Source organism: Rhinichthys klamathensis, unplaced genomic scaffold, assembly GCF_029890125.1.
Source record: "Rhinichthys klamathensis goyatoka isolate OS25496 unplaced genomic scaffold, OSU_Roscu_1.1 h1tg000191l_1, whole genome shotgun sequence".
NCBI classification, from domain to species: Eukaryota; Metazoa; Chordata; class Actinopteri; order Cypriniformes; family Leuciscidae; genus Rhinichthys; species Rhinichthys klamathensis.
The window spans coordinates 4424808-4432030 of record NW_026606717.1 but is presented as its reverse complement, the minus strand read 5'-3'; positions in this window follow the sequence as shown (position 1 = coordinate 4432030).

Genomic DNA, 7223 nt, shown 5'->3' with positions numbered 1-7223 from the left:
CGAAACCACTACCACGATTCACGCTTATTGTCTTTATTGTTGATTTGAGTAAATGCTTTTGCCTGACCTGAGTTTTAGTAAGACACTAAGAGATGCCTAGCCGATCCGCTTACATCTGGAGCATTGAGTTCTCTGTTGCGAAATCATGACGGGAGGTAGGAATCATTGTTGTGTTAGGTATGCGTGGAGTGTTCGCCATTCCTGTATTTCTGTTTTTATTTAGTGTAGTTTAATTAAGGCGGCGTATTCCGCTGAAGAACTCGGTTTTGTTTTTCTTTTTCTTTTGTGGCAGTTAGTTTAACGGGTACACTTAAAATTAGATATCAGTTATGTTTTGCTTATTTCGATAATTTGGCGACACTCTTGTCTGTCTTTGTTTTCTCGTGTGTTATTTTTCTTTCTGAACAATCTTGTTATTTAATTTAGGTGAACATGTTTAAAGCTTTTCCATTCAAAGAGAATAAACGTTTCCTCTTAACGTTTAATTGAAGTTTCTTGGTTGTTCTTCCTGCATCCACACAAAGCAACAGTGTCTCACATAAATGTTATGTAATCATCCCCTTATACATCTTTAAACGCGTAACACCAACCCTTTGGCTGAATAACACACTCGGAAAAGACCCAGGACCAGGGACCCCCGTAGTACTGCCGTACCAAATTTCGAGTCCCTGCAACCTTTTGACCCCTGCAGAACAAAAACACTCTGTGACACACGGACGCCGTGGTGAAAAATAGGCTGTCAGGGGACAGAATAGGCCATTCGTGGACAAAGGGATGAAGAATAGGTTGGAAAGGGACGCAATAGGCGTTCCGTGGACAAAGGGATGAAGAATAGGTTGGAAGGGGACACCATAGGCGTTCCGCGGACAAAGGGATGAAGAATAGGTTAGAAGGGGACACCATACACACTGTGTGGACAATAGGAGGTAAGGGGGCAATGTAGGCTGTCCCTGGACATTTCTGGGCATCGATTGCACCCCTAGTGGTGTCCATACAGTGCCTATGGCTAGTGTTGTTTTTGGCGGCCTGTTTTAATTTTAGTTTTAGTCTAGTCTTTGTGTCAAGCTGTCATTTTAGTTTTTATTAGTTTTAGTCACGTTCATACTCTTTTTTTAGTCTAGTCTAGATTTAGTCTACGTAAACTGATGACATTTTAGTCTAGTTTTAGTCTATGAAAACTGATGACATTTTAGTCTATTTTTAGTCGACGAAAATTGTATTTTAGTCTCTTTTTAGTAATGCAATTCTATTTAACCCAGTCAATATAAGTACCTAGTAGTATAGACTAAACCAAAATTTTCTTTTAGCCAAACCCATTTCAAACAATCTTATCTTCTTATAGTTATCTTATTATATTATTGTTACCTTATAGACTCAAGAATACATCCATTCCAGACACGGAAGACGCTCTGATTTGAATTTACAACATATTTATTTTACCAACCAAACATGTTAGAAGTAGCCTACACACATGATAAAATTAAAGTTTTTCCAAATGTCATTTCTTATTTTTCTCCCAAAGACGCATCCCTTTCTCTGTGTCAGACTTAACTTTGTTTGTTGTCGTTTATGCTAACGCCTGTTTCACACATACTCCGTTTGCATTGCGTATGTGGGGCATATTTTTTCCCGCACCCATGTAGAGCCCATGGTTAGAGCGCTCACACCGCACGTGCATGCGGTCCGGCAATGCGCTCCAGGAGCGGTGCGTGCTTTACAGCAGAGCAGAGATCTACACAGTACCTCAACAACGCGACATAATGGATGTAGAGACATTTCGTCTCGTCTCGTTTTGGTCAACGAAAATGAAGAGACATTTTAGCATAGTTTTTATTTTGTAAACCACATTTAGTCTCGTTTTTATTCGTCAACAATATTGCATTATACATTTAATTATAGTCATCGTCACATGACCAGCATTTACATTGCGTCTCGTCTCATTTTCGTCACGTGATAAAGGTTCGTTGACGACGATATTTAGTCATAATTTTCGTTGACGAAAGCAACACTACCTATGGCCCCTTGCACTCCCTTACTCTCTTTAGGCCGTCACGTTAGGCCAGCGGTCCGCGAGCTGCTTAAAAGGTAGTCCGTGATAGGAGGTCAGCGGAACGCTGCGCGCCGCCCCCTAGATGATTTTTCGGGGGCCGGCCGACCGCGCCCGGCCGCAGGGGGGGACCGACGGGGCGGGCCAGAGGCGTCGCCTCGGGCCGGGGGGCCTCGGGGGCCCCGCGGGAGCCCGACGAAATTCGGCCCCCTCGCTCGCAATACGGGCATCGGCCACAGGGGGGCGACTCGCCGACCGCCTGCAGTCGTTTCGACGCGCGCCGAACAGGTTGCAGGCGGGCGCCCACGGAGCGCACGCGCCTACCCCTGACCGCCTTTTCGGGAAATTCCCTGACCACACCCACCGTCCACTGAGCGCCCTTTCGTCCCAAAGACAGCCTGTGACCGCCCCCTGACCACGCCCACTGACACAAACAGCCTATTCGTCCCCCTGACCGCCTTTGTGACAGCAAACGGCCTGTTCGCCCACGGGCAATCTAAGAGACGGCCCGGGGCCCCGCCCACTGACACGAACAGCTCATTCGTCCCCCTGACCACCTGTGTGACAACGAACGGCCTGTTCGCCCACGGGCAATCTAAGAGACGGCCCGGGGCCCCGCCCACTGACACGAACAGCTCATTCGTCCCCCTGACCGCCTGTGTGACAGCGAACGGCCTGTTCGCCCACGGGCAATCTAAGAGACGGCCCGGGGCCCCGCCCACTGACACGAACAGCTCATTCGTCCCCCTGACCGCCTGTGTGACAACGAACGGCCTGTTCGCCCACGGGCAATCTAAGAGACGGCCCGGGGCCCCGCCCACTGACACGAACAGCTCATTCGTCCCCCTGACCTCCTGTGTGACAGCGAACGGCCTGTTGGCCAACGGGCAATCTAAGAGACGGCCCGGGGCCCCACCCACTGACACGAACAGCTCATTCGTCCCCCTGACCACCTGTGTGACAACGAACGGCCTGTTCGTCCACCACCACCACCACCGGGTGTATCTCGGGAACCAAGCCGAGTTGGAGCTCCAAACTCCGGGCCAGAGTATGGAGCCCCAAGTCGGCTTAGCTCCCGAGATACATCCGGTCAAATTCGGCATCCCACCTGTAGCTTGATAAGTTACACACTGGCCTTCAGCACATATGCTGAAATCCCCAATTCCTTACAGGGATTCACCGGCTGAAAATGTCTAACACTATGCACAATTATTGGCTGTAATGTACATGAGTGTGTTGTGGTGTGTCCCCTGAGTTGTGTACAGTAGGTTTGACCACATAAAACCACTGTCCTATAGGGCCTCTGTCAAATAAGTTGAAGGTGGGCAAAGTAAGGGCCCACCTGTAACTGATTTGACAGGGTCCCTTTGTGCACTCCGTGGTCAATGCATTAATAGGTCATATTTCATAATTATACATGTTTTATTACTCTAAACAGCCAGTACAGTGCACAGGGAAGACAATCCAACATGTTGGGGTACTTTACAGTTCACAATTATGCATTATTAGACTTAAATGGACATGTCCACGGAGTGCACAAAGGGGCCCTGTCGAACAAGTCACAGGTGGGCCCTTACTTTGCCCACCTGTAACTTATTCGACAGGGCCCCTTTGTGCACTCCGTGGTCAATGCATTAATAGGTCATGTTTCGTAATTATAAATGTTTTATTACTCTAAACAGCCAGTACAGTGCACAGGGAAGACAATCCAACATGTTGGGGTACTTTACAGTTCATAATTATGCATTATAAGCCTTAAAACGACATGTCCACGGAGTGCACAAAGGGGCCCTGTCGAACAAGTTACAGGTGGGCCCTTACTTTGCCCACCTGTAACTTATTCGACAGGGCCCCTTTGTGCACTCCGTGGTCAATGCATTAATAGGTCATGTTTCGTAATTATAAATGTTTTATTACTCTAAACAGCCAGTACAGTGCACAGGGAAGACAATCCAACATGTTGGGGTACTTTACATTTCATAATTATGCATTATAAGCCTTAAAACGACATGTCCACGGAGTGCACAAAGGGGCCCTGTCAAATAAGTTACAGTTGGTATGTTTTTTTATATTTTGAGGTCATGGTTGATAAAAATGAATAAAATTGATTAAATATCAATTTTAGGTTCATCTTTGGGCCCCCCTGAGCAATTAGCAGCCTTCAGAACCCAGAAATCCCACTGTCCATGAACAGCCTGAATTTTTGAATGGTATAAGTTGCAGGTGGAACGTCCAGATCTCAGCCTCTGGACAGAATTTGGAGATGAAACCTGCACTCCTGTGCTCATCTGGGCACGCCCTGTCCCTGGTGTGAATTTCAAAGAGATTGGAGAAACTTGAAAATTCGACCCAAAAAATCTCAAAGGGGTATCCCTTGGAGAATTTTTCAGTCAGATTTTCAAGTTTCTCCAAACTCCCTGAAATGCACAGCACTGTCGGGGCACGTCCAGACAAGGGCAGGAGTGCAGGTTTCAGCTCCCAATTCTGTCCAGAGGCTGAGATCTGGACGTTCCACCTGCAACTTATACCATTCAAAAATTCAGGCTGTTCATGGACAGTGGAATTTCTGGGTTCTGAAGGCTGCAAATCGCTCAGGGGGGCCCACAGATGAACCTAAAATTGATATTTAATCAATTTTATTCATTTTTATCAACCATGACCTCAAAATATAAAAAAACATACCAACTGTAACTTATTTGACAGGGCCCCTTTGTGCACTCCGTGGTCAATGCATTAATAGGTCATAATTCGTGATTTTTAATGTTTTTATTACTTAAAAATAGAGTACAGTGCACAGGGAATACAATCCAACACATTGGGGTACTTTAGAGTTCACAATTATGCATTATTAGCCTTAAATGGGCATGTCCACGGAGTAAACAAAGGGGCCCTGTCAAATAAGTTACAGGTGTCAGGTCCCACTTGTAACTTGTTTGACAGGGCCCCTTAGCTCCCGAGATACATCCGGTCAAATTCGGCATCCCACCTGTAGCTTGATAAGTTACACACTGGCCTTCAGCACATATGCGGAAATCCCCAATTCCTTACAGGGATTCACCGGCTGAAAATGTCTAACACTATGCACAATTATTGGCTGTAATGTACATGAGTGTGTTGTGGTGTGTCCCCTGAGTTGTGTACAGTAGGTTTGACCACATAAAACCACTGTCCTATAGGGCCTCTGTCAAATAAGTTGAAGGTGGGCAAAGTAAGGGCCCACCTGTGACTTGTTCGACAGGGCCCCTTTGTGCACTCCGTGGTCAATGCATTAAAAGGTCATATTTCATAATTATACATGTTTTATTACTCTAAACAGCCAGTACAGTGCACAGGGAAGACAATCCAACATGTTGGGGTACTTTACAGTTCACAATTATGCATTATTAGACTTAAATGGACATGTCCACGGAGTGCACAAAGGGGCCCTGTCGAACAAGTCACAGGTGGGCCCTTACTTTGCCCACCTGTAACTTATTCGACAGGGCCCCTTTGTGCACTCCGTGGTCAATGCATTAAAAGGTCATATTTCATAATTATACATGTTTTATTACTCTAAACAGCCAGTACAGTGCACAGGGAAGACAATCCAACATGTTGGGGTACTTTACAGTTCACAATTATGCATTATTAGACTTAAATGGACATGTCCACGGAGTGCACAAAGGGGCCCTGTCGAACAAGTCACAGGTGGGCCCTTACTTTGCCCACCTGTAACTTATTCGACAGGGCCCCTTTGTGCACTCCGTGGTCAATGCATTAAAAGGTCATATTTCATAATTATACATGTTTTATTACTCTAAACAGCCAGTACAGTGCACAGGGAAGACAATCCAACATGTTGGGGTACTTTACAGTTCACAATTATGCATTATTAGACTTAAAACGACATGTCCACGGAGTGCACAAAGGGGCCCTGTCAAATAAGTTACAGTTGGTATGTTTTTTTATATTTTGAGGTCATGGTTGATAAAAATGAATAAAATTGATTAAATATCAATTTTAGGTTCATCTTTGGGCGCCCCTGAGCAATTAGCAGCCTTCAGAACCCAGAAATTCCACTGTCCATGAACAGCCTGAATTTTTGAATGGTATAAGTTGCAGGTGGAACGTCCAGATCTCAGCCTCTGGACAGAATTTGGAGATGAAACCTGCACTCCTGTGCTCATCTGGGCACGCCCTGTCCATGGTGTGAATTTCAAAGAGATTGGAGAAACTTGAAAATTCGACCCAAAAAATCTCAAAGGGGTATATCCCTTGGAGAATTTTTCAGTCAGATTTTCAAGTTTCTCCAAACTCCCTGAAATGCACAGCACTGTCGGGGCACGTCCAGACAAGGGCAGGAGTGCAGGTTTCATCTCCCAATTCTGTCCAGAGGCTGAGATCTGGACGTTCCACCTGCAACTTATACCATTCAAAAATTCAGGCTGTTCATGGACAGTGGAATTTCTGGGTTCTGAAGGATGCAAATCGCTCAGGGGGGCCCACAGATGAACCTAAAATTGATATTTAATCAATTTTATTCATTTTTATTAACCTTGACCTCAAAATATAAAAAAACATACCAACTGTAACTTATTTGACAGGGCCCCTTTGTGCACTCCGTGGTCAATGCATTAATAGGTCATAATTCGTGATTTTTAATGTTTTTATTACTTAAAAATAGAGTACAGTGCACAGGGAATACAATCCAACACGTTGGGGTACTTTAGAGTTCACAATTATGCATTATTAGCCTTAAATGGGCATGTCCACGGAGTGCACAAAGGGGCCCTGTCGAATAAGTTACAGGTGTCAGGTTCCACTTGTAACTTGTTTGACAGGGCCCCTTAATGCACTCCGTGGTCAATGCATTAATAGGTCATATTTCGTAAATATGAATATATATTATTACTTACAATATCCAGTAAAGTGCACAGGAAAGACATTCAAACACGTTGGGGTACTTTAGAGTTCACAATTATGCATTATTAGCCTTAAAACGACATGTCCACGGAGTGCACAAAGGGGCCCTGTCGAATAAGTTACAGGTGTCAGGTTCCACTTGTAACTTGTTTGACAGGGCCCCTTAATGCACTCCGTGGTCAATGCATTAATAGGTCATATTTCATAATTATACATGTTTTATTTCTCTAAACAGCCAGTACAGTGCACAGGGAAGACAATCCAACATGTTGGG